This window comes from Anser cygnoides, chromosome 5, assembly GCF_040182565.1.
Source record: "Anser cygnoides isolate HZ-2024a breed goose chromosome 5, Taihu_goose_T2T_genome, whole genome shotgun sequence".
NCBI classification, from domain to species: domain Eukaryota; kingdom Metazoa; phylum Chordata; class Aves; order Anseriformes; family Anatidae; genus Anser; species Anser cygnoides.
Genome location: NC_089877.1, coordinates 41,706,153 through 41,725,989, shown reverse-complemented (window position 1 = coordinate 41,725,989; position 19,837 = coordinate 41,706,153). Strand labels below are relative to the sequence as shown.

The 19,837-nt window shown below is 39.8% G+C and overlaps 2 long non-coding RNA genes across 2 annotated transcripts in view; one reads left to right on the top strand and one right to left on the bottom strand.

Annotated features, from left to right (window-relative positions):
* The window catches only part of LOC125182318 (uncharacterized), a 36,580-nt gene extending 16,961 nt beyond the window's left edge, over positions 1-19,619 (bottom strand). Inside the window, exons 1-3 of the long non-coding RNA XR_007161805.2 lie at positions 19,110-19,619; positions 15,026-15,104; positions 1,906-2,036 (exon numbers count right to left, since the gene is read on the bottom strand). This is a non-coding gene — a long non-coding RNA (uncharacterized lncRNA). The remainder of the gene's footprint in view (positions 1-1,905; positions 2,037-15,025; positions 15,105-19,109) is intronic.
* On the top strand, positions 1,614-5,780 carry LOC106038768 (uncharacterized). Its single transcript, XR_001208829.3, has 3 exons — positions 1,614-1,753; positions 1,925-1,997; positions 5,345-5,780. It is a non-coding gene; the product is annotated as an uncharacterized lncRNA (long non-coding RNA).
* Positions 19,620-19,837: the final 218 nt, after the last annotated feature.

The window sequence follows — 19,837 nt, the reverse complement described above, 5'->3', positions numbered from 1 at the left end:
TATGAAATCCCCCCAATTTTTCTATCTCTTCTAAACAGGTTTAGAGGCACAGCTGTTAGGCATCAGTAAAATCTTCATGTCAGACATGTTGATAGTAGATTGCACCCAAACCAGAGTGATTCATTTGCACAATAGCCAATTAGAAAGTGAGCAACCTGAGGTTGTTCTACTGCAATGAAGATGTGACATCAGCTCATCAGCTGGGATAAAAAAAAAAAAGTCTTCATAGAAAGAACCAGATACATTAGTAGCCTAATTAGCAGCAGTCCTGTTAGCAACCTAGGTGAACAACTCTGCCAGTAACTTCTGAACCCACCACCTAATTCCCATGACAACTGGAAGAAAGGTGGAGGTAGAATCATAGAATATCCCAAGTTGGAAGGGACCCATAAGGATCATCAAGTCCAGCTGCTGGCACTGCACAGGTCTGCCCAAAGTTTAGACCATGTGACTGAGTGCACAGTCCAATCGCTTCTTAAATTCAGACAGGCTTGGTGCAGTGACTACTTCACTGGGGAGCCTGTTCCAGTGTGCAACTACCCTCTCGGTGAAGAACCTCTTCCTGACGTCCAGCCTAAACTTCCCTAGCCTCAGCTTAACACCGTTCCCACGGGTCCTGTCACTGGTGATAACAGAGAATAGGTCACCTGCCTCTCCACTCCCCCTCGCAAGGAAGTTGTAGACTGCGATGAGGTCCCCCCTCAGCCTCCTCTTCTCCAGGCTGAACACGCCCAGTGACCTCAGCGGTTCCTCATATGTCTTCCCCCCTACACCCTTCACCATCTTCGTCGCCCTCCTCTGTACACTCTCCAACAGTTTTACGTCCTTTTTGTACTGCGGTGCCCAGAACTGCACACAGTACTCGAGGTGAGGCCGCACCAGCGCAGAGCAGAGCAGGACAATCCCTTCCCTCGACCGACTAGCGATGCCGTGCTTGATGCACCCCAGGATACGGTTGGCCCTCCTGGCTGCCAGGGCACACTGCTGGCTCATATTCAACTTGCTGTCAACCACAGCCCCCAGATCCCTCTCTGCAGGGCTGCTCTCCAGCGTCTCGTCACCCAGTCTGTACGTTTAGCCAGGGTTGCCCCATTCCAGGTGCAGGACCCGGCACTTGCTTTTGTTAAACTTCACGTGGTTGGTGATCGCCCAGCTCTCCAGTCTGTCCAGATCTCTCTGCAAGGCCTTTCCACCCTCATCCAAGTCCACAACTCCTCCAAGTTTGGTGTTGTCAGCAAATTTGCTCAAAACACCTTCTAGCCCTCCATCCAAAACATTTATAAAATCATTGAAGAGGACTGGCCCTAAAATGGAGCCTTGAGGGACCCCACTAGTGACCATCCGCCAGCCAGATGTGGCCCCATTTACCACAACCCTTTGAGCCCTGCTCATCAGCCAATTAATTAGGTAATTAGGCTCCCATTAGCAGGTAATTAGGCTCCCATTAGCAGCGTGCACACCACTGGCTGATTGGATGACAGGTACCTTGTAATTGCTCTGAATAAAGGACAAGTTCAAGCCTAGCCTTGCCTTCTGACACCAGAGACCCCTTCAGCATGCCCTACTGGCAGAGCCATATATGTTGGAGCTTGTTCTTGAGAGAAGTGGGGAAGCTGAACATGGGGAACCCAGCAGGCATCATTGTGTCTCCTTTGTACCACTCAGCAGCTTTCTGCAACACAGAGACAAGAAATGGGAGAGGAACTGGTATATGGCCAGGGCATTGCAAGGACCTACTAGAGCAAGCAGTTGTGTAAGTTTAAGTGCAAAGTGACCCTTTCAGATGGAAACAAATATTTAACCAGACCTCGACTGTTCAGATTAGGCTCCTTTTTTGTTTAGATTAGGCTCCAACCTTAGGTGGTTGAGAATCCATATATGTGGCAAGTATCCTAAATGCCTTACCTTTGAATTACTTCTCCAGTCTCTTCTAGGCAAGTTTTCTTCTGGTGACTTCACATGTCATAGTGGAGATGGCCCATGAGGAGACAAAGCAGGTGTGTAATTCAGAAAGCATATCAATTGTCTCTTAACCTCTAGAGATAAAAGGAATGGTTAACAGAGTAAAAATGCTTTAAGTAATTAATACCTGATCAAGATTTCATTAAGAAAATATTCAAACCAGTCATTGTAGTTTCAGTCAGTGTTTTCAGTCTGACAGATACTTCTGAAATACTTTTCAGATTGACCTGAAAGTTTGATCAGGAATCCAGTTTTTCAGTGACCTGAAATGAATTATGGTGGATTTTGTATTATGCTTTGGTTGTACTGTACTGTTGATGGCATTTATTTATTTATAAACTGCAGGCAAAGCAGATACTGTCACAACAGTCCTGACTAGATGGGCTCAGCCATATCTTTATCTGAGAGTTCATGTACTGCATTAGGACACTTTAAGTGAAATGCTGGTATGTTGGGTTTACATGCTAAGGAGGTTTTGGTAGGAAGGAAATCTCTGGGAGGAGCCCCATTTCCCCCTCTTGTATGCAATAAAGATCTAATCCAATACATATTAACTGGAAAGGGGAAGCCACCAAGGAAAAAATTTTAAATTATATATACTTCATCAAGACTTACATCTTATTACTGTTAAGGTATTAACTCAGCATTGCAGGTATCTGTGTGATTACTGAAATCGTGACTGAATTCATTTCATGATTCTTAACCAATTCAACAAAATGATATCACTTATTTTCCCCTTAAACATAAACAAACACCATTCCCATCTTTTCCTCCTATTCATCACTGCATCCTTGGCAAGAACTTTTTCCCCTTTTTACTCTTTGTTGGCAAGCTTTCAAGGGTAGTCAAAGCCAAGGCTGAAAAAAATTATGACCAACCCACTCACGACTGCTGTGGCAAAACTGCTGCATTGTAATTGCATGGGGAGACAAAGGCTGGGGGCTTTTATATGTTTCAATGGTCATTTAAAGCTACTAACCTTGAAGGCAATGACATCCACTGACCCTAAAAGGTTGAGTCAGGTAAGTGCTGAGCAGCAGAGTGGTGGGCTGAGCAGCTTTAACTGCCAGCCAGGTCAGCAGCAGGAGGTTCAACACCCCAAGGGTTTCGCCCCTGACTGCTGATATTTTAAAACTGCCTGGGCTGAAATGTCAATTCTAGCAAGGTTACTCGTTTGTGCAGCTTGTTTCAGTAGCAAGGCAAGGTTCCCCGTGACTGTACAGCTGGTGACTGAGTTTAGGATCTGGTCTTTGAGGGTTCAAGGTGCTTCAGTTCCACTGGGCTTCCCTGGGAGCCGATGACCTTTGGCACTCCGACAGGTCAGTCCCTAGGAGCAGATATAAATGAAATGCTCCCCACTTGATATCTCACAAGTCTACGCAGTGAAGATTGGCTAGCAGTATAATAGATCACATTTGGCTTGACAGATTGTCGTGATAAAGCCAGTTAAAAGTTATGATGTAATATTGACATGATGTATTGTTGACATGCAGTATGTTATAGCTGCAATTACAAGGCAGTTGGTAAAACTGTCAGGGGTAGGGACTACTCTATAAGGGTGACTAACTTCAAAGCTAATTTGGCTGAAGTAAGGTCTGTAAAGCCAAATTAATTCTGCTACAAAGCTGTGAAGATACTCGGTTTTTAAGACTTAAAGGTTTAATCTACACTTTTCTGTCCTTAACAGCTGATCAGTCCCTTAAACTAAACCTGCTGGAAAAAATGTCAATGTTACAATTACTGAAGCCTTTATAATTTGTTCTGAGTCTTTGTTATAGGCTGTCCTTGGAGCTTTCTTTACCTGATTTTAATTAAGAATATATCTGAGCTTGGGAAAGTAATAGCTGAAACCAAAAAGAGATTTGAAATAACAACAGTACAGGAAATATTCATTTGTATTCAGAACATGGGTTATTGCTAGCTGATACCCTTGATACTGTAGCCATTTTGTTAAGCTCTGTACAATCCTATAGATGAGCTCAAGAATTGATATTATTATTATTTACACTTCCACACAAATACATTTTGGGGTTTTAAATTAGGAATGTGTTTGAAGGTTTTATTGTTTTGTTCTTTGTCTTTTCCTGCTTTCCCTTGATACTAGTTCAATTTGACTCCAAAAATTTCGGGGTGGGGGATTACTGGGAGATTAGACACTGGCTCCAGGCCTCTCTGGATTGGAATCAGCACCCTGCCAGTCCTCTGCAAAGAGGATTTTCGTTGGCTGCTAACCAACACAGGACAATTTGGAAGCCTGCTTTCAGTTCTTAAGCCTGCAGTTTTAAGGGGACCTTAAAGGCCCCCTTACTCAACACTCTACCCCCAAAACAGTTTTGCATAACACTGCGTTGTGGTTTGGGTGATCTGCACAACATTTCCAACATCTCAAAGATATTTTGTAATGCTGATGGGGGGGGAAGGAGAGGATGACTTTATTCCTCATCTTGCTTTCAAGATACCTTGCTTCTAACACTGGCAGAGAAGAGGATGTACTGAACCTTGTGTGGTGTCAGATTCTGAATACCACACTTCTCCCTCATTAATTTTACCTCAGACTTATATGTATTCTTATCACGGAATACATCAGCAGCCATTACAAACATCCAGTTCTCCTCAAATTAAATATGTGCTTTAAACAATGATTGCTTTTCTAAATGTTCATGGTGTTATTGGTGTAACAAAGGAATTTGAAATAGCTACTGCAAAACATGTTAGTAGATTGCATCTACAGAATAAAAACAAAATGATTCCCTTAATTGTTTTTGCTGTAGCATGAATGCTCAACATAATGTAAACTGAACTTTTTAGCACAAACAAGAGTGGCAGTGTTCTCATACCCTCTTTCTCAGAAAATCTGTCAAATGAGCAAGTGTTAACAAGCCATCTCAAAACACTAGTCAGTGCCTGCACTCACATGTTTAATTAAGCATCACATACAGGACTAAAACTAGGTACCCTGCATGAAGTATATCAGAACTATTTGGAGACAAAAACTTGAAAAATTACACATCCAATTCTGATCTAACCATGTTTTTACTATTAATTATGGTCATAAAGAGCTTTGCAGTAAGTTGAAATACAGCAGAGCTTCCTTTGCTTATATCACTTCTGGTACTTGGTCTGGGAGATGTATTCCAAAAATATGGGATAATTTTGCTGGTATCACAAATAGTGCTGCTGGAGTTCCTTTGCTCCCAGCTCAGTGTGTTAGACAGAGAATGGGAAACTGGGGGCTCAGTTTTCTCTTGGGGGGCACTCCCCATCTTGTTTCCCCTGGCAGAGACCCGTAGCCTACTATTTAAGCAAATGGCTGTTAGGCTACCCTTTAAGCAAAGAGTAAGAAAGTGTTCCATCAGCTGAAGCTGATTTACCTTCCCTGCAGGTACTCAAAGGTCAACAGAGGAACATGATGTCCAAGAGCTGGGTACAAGACACAAGGCTGGAAGTTCAGAAGTTTATCAGGAAAGACATTGCATTGGGAACTGACTCCTAAATGTATTTGTGCATTATATTAACCAGTCATTCAGTAAAATATTGAAATAGTCATTTCAAATAAGGACTCCAGAAGAAATCTCTCTCTCAGGAGCTGGATTTCAGGAGAAGGCTAAGGACAGTGATCCCTCACCAAGAAAATGAAAGCCTCTCTCCAGGGGTATGAGAGGTGCTGCTGCAGCTCCAAAAAGGGTTTAAATGTAAGATAGCAGCATGTTCAGTACTGCCTACAGAGTAGCATAGAGCTGTCTGCTAATCTCTGGCAATATCTCAGCATTTGTCAGAGTCATGATTTATTGAGCAGTGAGAGTGTTCCTCACCTTGCAAGATCAGGTCCCTAGATTGTAACACATTTTCTTGTTCACCAAAAAGGCTCATCCACAACAAAGAAATTAAAGAAACAGAGAGAATTATTCAGTGACACCAGAAACAATGAAGGAAAAACTATGTGTAAGCCTTGGCAAAACATCTCTAAACAGCACTTTGAGCTTGCAGCACAGCCCAGCCATATTTCAGAGCCAAAGAGAAGATATTTTTTTTGTACTAATGTGCATCAGGCTGAGACTGGGACCCAGAAATTGCTGCAAATACTCAGCTCCTGAAGGCTGTATAAACCCAGTGAGATCCTGCTGTGCTTGAGAGGAGAGAGGGCTGAAATCTAAGTAATGGCCAAAGTCCAGATTTTGAAAGAAAAAGGATTAATGAAGCCTGCTATAGTAGTGTACCTGGGATAACATCATAATTAGAGATTAATAACAACCACTTCATAAAGTCTGACACTTTTCTGTTCCTTAGTACCATTGCTGTATCGAGTGAGTTTTTGATGCCTTAGAATAAAAGTGTATGTCAGAGTGAACTAGAACAGATTTCCTGAGACCGTAAGTTAGCAAAGTCACTGACACTACAGACTCGGAATGACTCTCTGGGTCATACACTCAAACGGACAATTTCTTGTATAGAATAATGCCACACTGAATAGATGCTACTGTGTTTTCTTGATCAGACCAGACCATCACAAACCTCTCTGTAAGTTTAGGTTGCACAAGCTGATTTTTAAGCTCCCCCGAGAGCAGCAAGTTTGAAACTTCAGCTGATTTTTCTTTAAACCACTCCAACTGTTTTTTTTGTCTGATACCTCAAAGTGACTGAATTGATTCTTCTGAAATTTTGCATTAATGCTTGTTTCTAAGCTTGTCAAGCATGAGAAGAAAGAAACACATATCAGTGGAGCGAAGCAGAGCCTTATCCTCTAGCTGTATCACTAGAGCATGATGAATTGGTGTTTAACAAAATTCCTTAATGCTACAGGCAATGACACAATTAAATCCTAATCTTGCTTTCTCTGTTACTTTTTTTTTTTTTTCCTGTATAAGTAAGAAACTTAGAAATAGCTATAACTGTTATGTTGTTCCCAACCCCCAGTGATAGTCAGTTCCTTAGTGAGGTATGACTATACCTACATTATGTGTTGAGTTGTTCTGGGACAGTCTAAAGCTCTAAGGAGAAAAGTAACATCTCTAGTTTTCAAGGAAGTAATGCTTGAAGACATTAACTTCCCTTATATTGATGTGGCTGGGCTGAAATCTTCAGTAGACTCATGGATTTTTAATTCAATTCTTTGCCCCTTTGAAGCATTTGGCATTGGCTGCTCTTGGAAACAGGATATTGTACTAGATGAGCTACTGTTGCAGTCTCTGTGTTCTCAATTTTTTATTTTTTGAAGAGGATTTTGGGGTTGAATGTGACTTGTATTCAAATAAGTGTGATGTTTCTGCCCCTGTAGTAAATGACAGATTCAGGTAAAATATATTAAAAGTATTAAACAAAATATGGCTTAGGTGCTTCTGACGTGTAGATTATAAATGGGATGTTTATCTCCAAAGAAAATAAGCACTTTCAAATGATTTGATTTTGAAAGATATGAGAACAATAGTGAGTTACTAACCACAAGGTTTCTTATACTGTCTGCCTGGTTAAGAAATATTGGTTTGACAAGATAGTCAAATAGGTGTATACTTTCTAAAATTAAAACCATGGCTAAAATAAAATGAAACTTACACAGAGCAAAATAAAATGGCTCAGTGTCCATTACTACGCTTGCTAAAAATAGGGAATAAACAACAATTACTGCAAAATCTAAAGGCAGGATTGTTCATTTATTTATCAGCTACAAAAAACACGGCATTATCAAATCTAGTACTAAACACTGTGTTTTCATATTCACTCTACTAACGTGAGGATCACTGAAACTGTAGAGAGACAGATTTAAGTAAAATTTGGTGATGACCAGAAGCATTGCTGTAATTAAATTGACATTAATACTAGCTGTTGAGAAAGTCACACAGAATTACAACACTGGGTTATTTGGCTCTGTTATTTTCACTTTTTATAAGGATTCTCGTTAATTAGAGACAGTGTTTAGATAAACAGTCTAAGTGAAAGTGACAGTATTTCAGGACTGAAATCTGGTGCTGAGCCACTAATATGTATGTGCTTGCAGTTCTGCCAGACAGAAAACCTGCTTACTTGTTGGAGATGCCATTACCTACTGATCATCCCCTGTGCTGGTGTTTCAGCCGCAAATGTATTGTACATCTCCCTCTCTACCACGTATATACAGACTTTGTCTGGTTATGGAGGACTAAAAATAGGTTAAAATTCACTGGTGCAGGTGTACAGTTTCTGATTTGAAGCAAAGTTTTTACTTAATGCAAGGCAGTTGTCTATTCTGTTTGTATTTTACATATTTCATCAGAAAGCCTCCAGGAATACAATGGGCAACATGTCAGTCACTTGTTACTCATGCTACCTTGAGGAAGAAGTTGTAGGTTCAGTGTAGTATTCATTTAAAAAAAATAGATAAATGTAGGCCTACTGCTTTGTGTTCATTGATTTTATTGTTACACAGTCCTACATTGTTACCTCTGACGTGAAGGTTATGGAGGGCAGTGCTAGACTGTCACCGTTCAGAGCTGAAGGTAAACTTCAACTGGGGACATTAGACAGGGTTTGCCTTCTTTTTCAGCTCCTAAGGTCTCCTAAGACAAGGTTGTCTTCTTGCCCTTGGGTTGCTTTCCTTTGGGAACTCCTTGGGTTGCTTTCCTTTGGGAACTCCTTGTAAGGAATTGTATGACTCATAGTTTGAGGTGCTTCCTCTCTGAAATCTTCTGGTAAATAGAGGGAATCAGAGCACAGCCATTTCATGTAGCTGTAGTTTTCCCTGTTTTTATTTTAAAATTTTGTTAGAAAGTCTCCCAATATAAGAATTTTTAAAAGTATCCAATTAAGCTTACCAAATTGATGAGGCATGCGAACTACAGCTTTTTATTTTATTTTATTTTATTTTATTTTATTTTATTTTATTTTATTTTATTTTATTTTATTTTATTTTATTTTATTTTATTTTATTTTATTTTATTTTATTTTATTTTATTTTATTTTACTTTTATTTTACTATTTTATTTTACTTTTATTTTATTTTATTTTATTTTATTTTATTTTATTTATTTTATTTTATTATTCTATTCTATTCTATTCTATTCTATTGACAAATCTTAGTATATTGTGGTCTGAAGATTTCACCCTGTAAAGCTTGTTTCAGATTTTTCTTTCCCCTCTCTGTCCAATTAAACTTTTAATGTTCTGGGTTGTTAGATAGTGTGAATGGTAGTCAATTCCTTCCAAATACTCAAAAATTGAACTTTTAAAGTTTCATAGCTGTCTGATTTAAAAACAAACCCTAAAAAAGTCAGAAATTCTATATTTTTAAGTCCATATTAACCAATTCAGAGCATCCAATTTTATGCTCTTTCTAACAATGCTGAAAAATGTAAAACCAAACACATTTCTCTCACCATTCTCCCCGTTAATCCATACAGCTTAAATCTTCTCCCAGACTAAACTGACTTTATAAATTTTGCTTTAAAAGACAAGCAAATAAACATAGAAATTAATTCCCAGTTCTTGAATGTTCATTTGGCTTACATTTTTAATACAGAGCTTATATGGAAAATTCAAACTAATAATATTTTGACAGAATTTTAAATTGCACAATTTGCTTATAGTAAGAGCTGTTGACTAGATGTTAAATTTGTAATAAATTTATACTGTTGGCTTAAAAGTTGTGGATTTTTGTCAGGGTGGAAGGCAAGAGGAACATTCTAAAGAGATCCTTTAACTACTGGGTGTTTTAGTCTCTCTCCTCTGTCTCCCTTCACCCCCAACCCATTGCTGTTCCATCACCTGCTCTGATGTTAATCAGACTGACTGGGTCATCTGCTTTTATAAGCTTGCTGGATTAATTCTTTTTCAAGGTCATCTGTGAATTGACTTTCGTAACCAATTATAAATTGGATGGCATTTTAATATTCTACCCTTTCCCTGAGCTTTAATCTAGAAGCGATGAGAGACAAAAAGAAACCCAAAGGAGTTTGCATTTTAGGAAGTAAGATGATGAATGCCATTATCCAATACCTTTCTAATTTCTCCTGCCCTGGACACCCTTATCTTTCCCACTAAGTTCAGAGGGAGTTGAAAAAATTAAACATCTTCCAGAAACAGTACTTTACTCTTTTAGTTAATATAACTGCATATGATCTCTGGAGAAATCTGTCAATATTGGTATTTGAGGCACTTAAATCTTGACATTCAGAGTTCTGCACTGTTATGAATGCATCTCTATTAAGGCAACAGAAGCAGCTCTCTCTTTCTCTGTTTGATATTGCCTTTTGAAATTTAGCATAAAAAGCAATATTTTCCTTCATTTCATTTTGAAAGACTTTGAAAAATTTAGGAAACTGCTTTTGAGGCCTCACACAGCAATAAATTTTAGTTGTGTAATCAAAGATGTTTTCATTGATTTTTTTTTTTCCCAAACCCTATTAGATACAGGACCTTGAATTCAAAGGACACAGCTTACAAAGACCTGTTGAAAAGGATTTCTACTAGTCAAAGACTTCACAAGCATTTTCTAGATGTACACTTCCCAGATGGCTGTGTTTAAGTGCAACCATAATATTTCCTCTTAAGCATCTTTTGACCTGATAATGCTAAAGCAATGGATTTTCCTAGACTGACTCTTTGGCATGTTTTCTAAGCATAGAAGACACACTATGGCTTTCTGTTTGACCCGTCAAAGACCAGCAGTACAACTGCCTCAGTTCTCCCAGACCAATGCCTTCAAAGACCTCCAAGACATCTCCCCCATCTTTCTCCCACTCCATAATAAACAAATCAGCAAAAGAATTTCCCCAAAGGTTTAACCATACACTTGCACTCACTTAACTATTCATTTCTTCAGCTGAACCAAATAGTTTATTTCTTTAGTTAGTACAAGAAATAGATATCAGTTAAAGTTAAATGTGTTCTTGTTTTTGTTTGTGTACCACCGTGCAGTATTCTTTAGGATAAATTCAGAAGTAAAATGAGGATGTCAGGATCCTTCTCTACTTATTCAGGGATTTTATTCCAAACTATCAATGCTAATGTGTTATTCTCAGTCTTTGTCAAGATTATTTTAAAGTATTTTTTAAAATTAAAAATGAAACAATAAATAGAATGAAAAATGGAGAACACTGTTGTGATAGAATTTGTTTTTCAAGGAGAATGCTGATGTTTGCCCAGGAGGATTTAGTTAGGGATTTCAGACTGTGCTACAGAAAGAGGAGATATGGTGTTATCAGTATACCTGATCTACAAAGCCAACAGAAAGCCTGGAAGTAGAATTTGCCTACTTTGCTACAATATTTTGGGAAAGGAGTGAGTTGAACAGTCTTGAATTATGGTTTTGTTAGAGAACCATGCAAAACTCTGGGTTTTGTTGGGCTTTTGTTCTAAGGCACAAACAGGAGGTGACAGCTGCTTAGTGTTTCAATTTTGTATTCACAAGAATTGCAAACAAAGAACAAAATAAACAGCTTACACGATGAACCTTTCTTTGTGCTTGATTTCATTGCTTTTCAGTGCTGCCTAGGACTTATCCATATAAAATCAAGACAATAAATTCAGTTTTTGCCTGTCTCCTTTTTTTTTATACTTTCCTTTTGAAGGTATGTGGCAGGCAGATAGTGCTGGAAAAATAGCTGCTTGCTTCTTCTGCAAAACGTGTACAACACTGGTAACTACAGTGCACGTTGGCCCATGGTCAACAAGTCTTTAGCTATTATCAGGCAGATGATTGCAGGAATGAGAATTAGTCTGGACTCCTTGCCTAGACATAGGAGTGGCATCCTGAGACTATTCAACTTAAAAAGCAATGTGTTAAGGACAAAGAAGCAGAGGAGAGTCATATCCTATCATCAATAATCTGTACCAGCCTCCCACCAGGTTGTGTACTTTTTTTTTTTTAAATGCTTATAATCTACACCAGCTTATAAACTAAAGATAATAGGAAAGTTCCCTGTTATGCTACAATACTACATCAAATCCTTTTATCTTAAAAGCAGAAAGCAGAATTAGTCTTGCAAGTGCTGAAACACTAATTCCCCAGTAATTTCAGTAACCTACTTCTTCTTTGCTGGGTAATAGCCATTTTTCACTTCTGCTCTGTATAGTAACAAGACAATGCCAGAGTGAGATAGATATTTTTTAATGCATTCTTCTAAAATAGAAATGCTGTTTTCTCCCTTCTAAGAAAAATATTTTTGACATTCCCATTTCAATGTTTTCTCCAGAAACTATTAATTTTTGCTTTCTGATGTGCTTTAAATGGTATTCTAGCCTTTCCGAATCTAGTGGAAAAATTCACACTGCTATAAATGGAAGTAAGGATTTTGTTTTCCAAGTATGCACATTTATACAGTTGTTCTTTTGTGTACACACTTGGGTAGACCACTTTAGTTCAGCTTTCAAGCATGTCTTTCGCTGTTTTGCCATGATCCCTGCTCACTCAGCCCCTTTCCCTGTTTTTCAGGCACAGAAAGTTGCTTTAAATGGCACAAATTCCGTGCAGGGAGACCTTGTGCATTCAGGCAGGGGATCTATTGTTTATGTGCACTAGGGATAATCTATAAAACACACTGCAGAGTACAAGTTGGAGTCGAATAGGTCACCTTAGAAAATATGAGACAGCTGCAAAATATTTGTCGTTCCCATTCAGATATCAAAATGATGCCATTTTACCCACACTTTTGAATTTACTTTCTGTCAGCACAGGAGCAATTGAGTTTTATTCCTGCAAATGTGAATGACTTTTGAGGATGTTTGCACATTACATGTTGCAGCTCGACACAGGCATGGCATGGCACTTCCACCTCCCGAGGGGGTCACTGTGTCTCGCAAAGGAGCCACAGAAGTAAGCAGCCCATGACAGGCAGAGTTATACACACCGCCAGGTTCAGTGTTCATTTAACAGTGCAATGTCCAAGAAAGGCAAGAGATGAAACGTCTGGGTGTACCAGGGGAATGACCAGAACCTCTTGAGTTGTCTTGGCCCTCCCTCTGAAGTTATTGCCCCTGGGCAGTGGGGAAAGGGGAGGCTGTGTATGGAGGGTGGTAACTTCTCAGGCCAACACACATTCAGGCTTCCTGTAAATCCATCTGCAAATGCCTTAACTTGCAGGCACACAGACCAGGATGGGGAAGATGAGACGTGTTGCTGTCCCCCTGCAGCTCTGGTGCTCTCTGGCTAGCAGCAGAGGCCCTGCGACCCACCTCCATCTGCCACCTCCACGTCTTCTGGCTAGGCCTGGAGCACAGGGATAGATCCAGCCTGGCAGGCTTCCTCCCCTGAGGCGTCTCCTCCCGAGCAGGAGGTGCACAACTGCTCTTGGCCATGTAAGGGATGATTCCCAGCAGTCCCTGGGCCTTTCTCCTACCTCCCCTCACCGCTCTGCCCTCCCGTGAGTGAAATGGCAGAATTCAAAATTAAGAGTGGATTGGGAGGATTGGGAAGGTCCATTTTCAGTCCGCTCCTTTTGTATAAGAGGTTTCAGCCAGTGATGCAGCTACGCTACCCTGGCCTGGAACACATTTTGCACTGCAAAATAACTTTCTTACTTCGTAGCATGATGTAAAGATGCCATGAATCTATAGAAAGTTATACCACAGACTGAGTGAGACTCAGAACGCCAAAAGCACAAAAAGGTCTTACAGACATTTGTTTTCCTGTCCCATTACTGGGCCCATGTGATCTAAGGCTGCAAGTCCCACATTTGTATTCAAGAGGTCATTTGTCACACACAGACTAATAAATTAGGGGGAACCTTAATGGTGACAAGCATACAGGACTACTGAACAGTAGAAACATTTCAGCCCCTCTGGGAACTGGGAGAGCAAGGTTTCATGGTCCTCTCTTCCAGTTGCCATAAATCCAGCATATCAGCAATGAATGTAGTTAAGTACCTCTTTGAACTGGCATTGCATATTCACATGCAGTTAATATGTGTGATTATACAAGTTTAAACTTAAAGTCTAAAGCTGGATGTCTACATAAAGCCTACTTTTCAAGGAGAGATGTTTCATGTAACACTTGCTTGACCTAAAAAAAAAAAAAAAAGTAATTTAAATTTTTCTAAGATTTCTTAATCCTGTTTTACTTATTTGCCTGGGAGAAAACAGTGCCTCTTACAGACTTTTCTCATAAGCATGGGAGATTCCCCTCACATTAAAAAAAATAAATATATATATACATGTATATATATATACTGTATATGTTGTACAACCAATTATAATTAAACCAGGAAGCTAATCTTTACAGTGTCAGAAGGACACGATAAATTCTCTCTGTAGTGACTAATATGGCTGTTCTGGCAGGGGGGATTCAGAACTGGAAGCTTTATCTCTTCTGGCTGTCTCCCTTGTCTGTCTTCCACCAAAGAATTGGCTAAATTAAAAATACTGACCCAGCCCCCTTCCTGTTTCCCCTGGAAATGTTACCAATTGTGAGCAGTAACTTGAAGTCATAATTATTTCAGCATCTTTATTAAAATATAATGTTGAGATTTTAGCTGAGATTAAGTGTATTCATTCCCCTAAATTTTATTAAAATGAAATATAAAGTCTTGGGGAATTACTGAAGAAAGTGATTTCTTCTCCTCCTCCCCCACCCCCTTTTTGGGGGGGGGGGGGGGGAATATTTAAACTGTAAAGAATAAAAAATCCCTTTTTCATACATTGGTGCAAAGATCGGCTAAGACTAAAACCAATACATTTAAAAGTGGATGATTCTTACTGGCTTTACAGCAGCAAACATTACCATCCTGATCCTGAAGTGGCAAGAGGCAAACACAGAACATTTCAGCAAAAAGCACTGTTTCTCTAGATGTTTTGTGGAGAGCTCTTTCCTTTGTAAAGCAATCTGAATATAGCAGACACATCTCAGTTTAGGATTGACTTCAAAGGAGCAATCTGTCAAATGCACTATGTTCCTAACTCAGCTGAGGATGGAGGCATGCTTAAGGGCTTTCTGTCTGGAAGTAGGGAGGAAAGGAGTTTTGCTGAGACCAAATCCCCAGTTAGTATACTTCCCGTAAATCAGAAAAGCGATATGAAGTCAGTCTATCTTAAAAAAAATTAAAAAAAAAGAAAGAAAAAAAGAAAAAAAACACGACAGCTTAGTGATTAATATGCTTACTTGAATGTCAGAGATAAAAGTTCAAATCCTTCCTCTGTCAGATTGTGGAGCAGGGATATAAAGCAAAAACTCCATGCTTCTGGAAAAGATCAGGCAATCTTATGTAGGTTTCTATATCAGTCTCTTCTGAAAAAAAATGTTACCACTGGATTTAAAATACAGAAATAATCACTGCAGCAGAACTCTGCTTTGTTGTGAAAAATGCCTTAATATTCAGGCCACAGGATTTCCCTGATGTGCCTTTCTACCATCCAACTGCATTCTGTGCAAGACTTCATGCACTTCGTGTGACTGGCTGTTCGATTCACCTGTGATCAGAGGATAAGAATAATACAGGAGGGACAGTTCTTAACTTTGATGTCAAGGTGTACATGGGGGTCTAGTGGGAAAAATGTAGATTGCTTTACAGGTAGGAAAAGGGGAGTGTTGGGGAATTGTCTCTGGATGGCTAATCACAGCACAATGGAGGTTTTGAAGATCCACTCTTGAACTAGAAATGGTAGATTGATGCCTAAAGTCCTTTGTAGATACATTTGGGTGCTCTCAGGGTAAAATATGCAGGATGGACACTACACAGTCAGAATGGAAAGGAATAGGATGGAAATTCTGTGTAGAGAAAAACCCGTTGCCTCCAATCTTCCCTCCATGTGAGGCCACAGTTGCAGTTCCAAGAGCCTGCAACCTCATCACTAAGCAGTCTCCTCATGCCTGACCTCCCTACCCAGGACAAGTCTCTATGGCATGCCCACACTGTCCTGCAGGAGCAGACATAAGCAGGATGTGCTCTGTCAAATAAGCACATGGTATTTGTAGATGACACACAGTAACTATTGTTCTTAGTTTGTTTATGCTTTATTCTCTGTCACTCTGCTAATTTATTCTTGGTCTGATCCTTATCTTTTACTGACAGACATCAGAATAATTTCTAGATCTCTGGGTGGGGAACGGTTTGACATTTCTTTTCCAGTTAAGATCGATATCGGATCAGCAGGGATGGGTCAAACATTTGTAGCTCCCATTCCTTTTTTATTTATTAATATTCAATTGTTTCTAACCTCTTATTGACCTTTCCTATTCAACTAGTATTAAACCAAGGCCCTTTGAACCAAGTGCCAAGTGATGCAGCTGGATTGCAGGCTGTCGCCCTGAGTAATGGGCAGCTAGAGAGACGGCAATGCTACTGCTTGCCTTACCTCAAAAAATGTTACTGATTATGAGCACACCACTCAGGGAATTTGGTCTGCCTGTACTGTCCATCGCTGGCTAAAATAAACTGCAGATTCTAACCTCTCCCCCATCTTATACTACAGTCAATAATTAAATTAAAATTAATTTATTAAAATTAAAATTAAGCTGAGGAACAAATTGCTGTGACTGGGCTTTTGTACCACATAGCATTTGACAAAGTATATGGTGGTTGAGGTCTGAAACTAGCAGAGCAGTGATGACAGACCCTCCCTTTAGGGAAAACCCATGCACACAAATAATCTTCAAGGGCAGCCTGTGGCTGGCATTACTCTAAATGAAGCCAGGAAGTGAGGCTACTGTTTGTTCTCATAGGTTATTATTCATGATTTATTTTAAATATGGTTATATGATTTATTTTTATTTTTTTTCAGCTAAACAATAGTTAGGGCTTTATTTTATCATATGAATAGGTTACATATTTTTCTCAATGATGCCCAGAATAATAGGGACAAATAATAACAAATGTCCATACATGGGCAAAAGAGTCTGGATCTGCAGGTCGCACGTGTACACTGCTGCTTTTACACACACACACAACAGGGAACAGCACACAACCCAATGGATTGGCTATACACTCAGGTGGGAGCTAGTACGCCTAGTTCTAATGGAGACACATAATGGTTGCATGTTGTCTGCAGCTCTGTGATGTTAATATTGGTTAAATTTGCAGATATTTTCACAGGACCTGTGAAAATAAAAGGGATCCATGGCCTGTGACGCAACCAAAACACAAAAATAACATTATAATAATCATAACAACAAAACTTGCTTGTGGATGAAAATTGCAAGATCAAGTCTACTTTGTGGGTACATAGCTGTTAATGTTCTCCTGGAGAAGCTGGCAGCCCATGGATTGGATAGGTACATGCTTTGCTGGGTTAAAAACTGGCTGGATGGCCAGGCCCAGAGTGTAGTGGTGAATGAAGTGAAATCCAGCTGGCGACTGGTCACCAGTGGTGTTCCCCAGGGGTTGGTGTTGGGGCTGATTCTCTTTAATATCTTTATTGATGACTTGGATGAGGGAATTGAGTGCACCCTCAGTAAGTTTGCAGACGACACCAAGTTGGGGGTAGTGTCAATCTGCTGGAGGGTAGGAAGGCCATGCAGAGGGACCTGGACAGGTTGGATCAATGGGCAGAGGCCAATGGGATGAGGTTCAACATGGCTAAGTGCTGGGTCCTGCTCTTTGGCCACAACAACCCCATGCAGTGCTACAGGCCTGGGGCAGAGTGGCTGGAAAGCTGTGCAGAGGAAAAGAATCTGGGGGTGCTAATTGTTGCTCACCTGAACATAAGCCAGCCAGCACTGTGCCCAGGTGGCCAAGAAGGCCAATGGCATCCGGGCTTGTATCAGAAATAGTGTAGCCAGCAGGAGCAAGGAGGTGATCGACCCCTGTACTCTGCTCTGGTGAGGCTGCACCTCAAGTACTGTGTTCAGCTTTGGGCCCCTCACTACAGGAAGGACATCAAGGCCCTGGAACGTGTCCAGAGAAGGGCTATGAATGTGGTGAAGGGCCTGGAACACAAGTACTGTGAGGAGTGGCTGAGGGAACTGGGGTTGTTTAGTCTGGAGAAGAGCAGTCTCAGGGGAGACCTTATTGCTCTCTGCAGCTACCTGAAAAGAAGGTGTGGGGAGCTGGGAGTCGGCCTCTTCTCCCAGATAACTAATGATAGGACTCAAGGAAATGGCCTCAAGTTGTGCTGGGGGAGGTTCAGGTTGGAAATGAGGAGACATTTATTCTCAGAAAGAGTAGTCAGGCATTGGAAGGGGTTGCCCAAGGAGGTGTTGGAGTCACTGTCCCTGGGGGTGTTTAAGGAAAGGTTGGGCCTGGTGCTTAGGGACATGGTTTAGTGGGTGACATTGGTGGTAGGGGGCTGGTTGGACTAGATGATCTTGGAGGTCTTTTCCAACCTTAATGATTGTATGATTCTATGTATAGAATATGTGACTGTGTCTTCTGAACTGGGTTTGCTAAGCATAAGCTTGTTTTATTCTTTGTGGAAACAGTTGGTCTTTGGTTCCCAGCATTTATAGACTTTAACTTTAAAAAGTTTTTTTTTTTTTTTTTGAAAACAACATTCTCATAATGTCATAACAGAGATGTTTTATTTATTTAATTTAAATTGTGAAAGACTGTCACTACTGCTAGGATCTTAATTGCAGCATGAAAGAAATACAGCTATGACTCATCCATCACTTAGACCTTAGCCATTTCTGGCAAGTAAACACTTCTTTACTTAAAGTATAATTTTAATTTTCCTGCTTTAAGTAGACATGGATTAACACCCCAGTTCTGAACACTCCACATCCTGGAGCATGGAAAGTCCAAAGGCAAATGCCAATTTTGTTTCTTGAGCCTATCTCTTTTCAAAATTCACTCCTTCCAGAGTATAACAATAACTTCCTTGTGATTTTTATGTCACGTAAAATTTTGAGATCCTAGGTACCATTTTATGAGTATAGAGCCGTTTAAGACAGCTAGAATAAGTATCCCTGCACACATTTGAAATACAAGTACAAAGAACAGCACTGCTTGTCTTTTTAAACAGGAAAACAAACAAACAAAAAAACATCATGCTGTACAGCAAGTTCTTCTGAAATCTTCTCCATCTATAGGACACAAGTAATTTAAAGTCTCTGCTTCTATCTTTTGCAAGCAAACAATGAGGTACATTTGAAACATTAGACCTTCTGGAGAAGGAAATGCTTCAAGAAAGGGGATTATTTATAAAGGGAAAAGGGGAAAATGCATCAGTAAAGTGAACTAAAACCTTTTTAGACTGTCCAGTCTCACAAAACGAATGGCAATAGATATTTCTATAAAAGGCATGCTTACCTCTTATGACCTCCACAACAATTAATTCACTAGGCTCAGAATACTCTTCCTTCCTTTTATTTTTTTCAGTCTGAATTAACTGCTTGTGTAGACAAGCATCTGCTGCCTCTCCATTTCACAGCTGCTCTCTCTTGAATTTATTCTTACTAGCTTGTATTCCTTGCCTATTTTCAAGCAAATACTTCAAGACTCTCTCTTAAATGGTCAGTCTAGGCAAAATGCCAGGAAGTGAAATCACCTCTTTACCACTAGATTTCCTTCTATTTTACTTTATTTCCCTAGGAAAGTTTGTTTCATTCCAAATAATCTGCCAGTCCCAAAAGCCTGTTAGATAATTGCAGTTCTACAAGAAGATACTAAAAGTATGGGTTTTCTCACTTCAAATAAAAATTCATTAATTTTCCAAAATGTTTTTAGCTTGGTAAAACTTGTTACAAGATTAGAAACCTATAATAGGATATAGGTGAATTTGAATTAATGGCTCATTCTTCCCTCTTTTTTTTTTTTTTTTTTTTTAAATAGGATGTGAGGACATCAGAACTGCACACAACATTTTCCCAGACTTTTGAAACCTATGACTTACAAAGCCTGCTGATAACATCCCTATGGACCAGAAAGGAAATGGCATAAAGAAGACGTCAAGATCATTCTGACAATAATGCTTTTTGAGGATTGCCTTTGAGCCACAAAATTGCTTTAAGGCTTTGACGGCCCCTCAGTCCATAGTG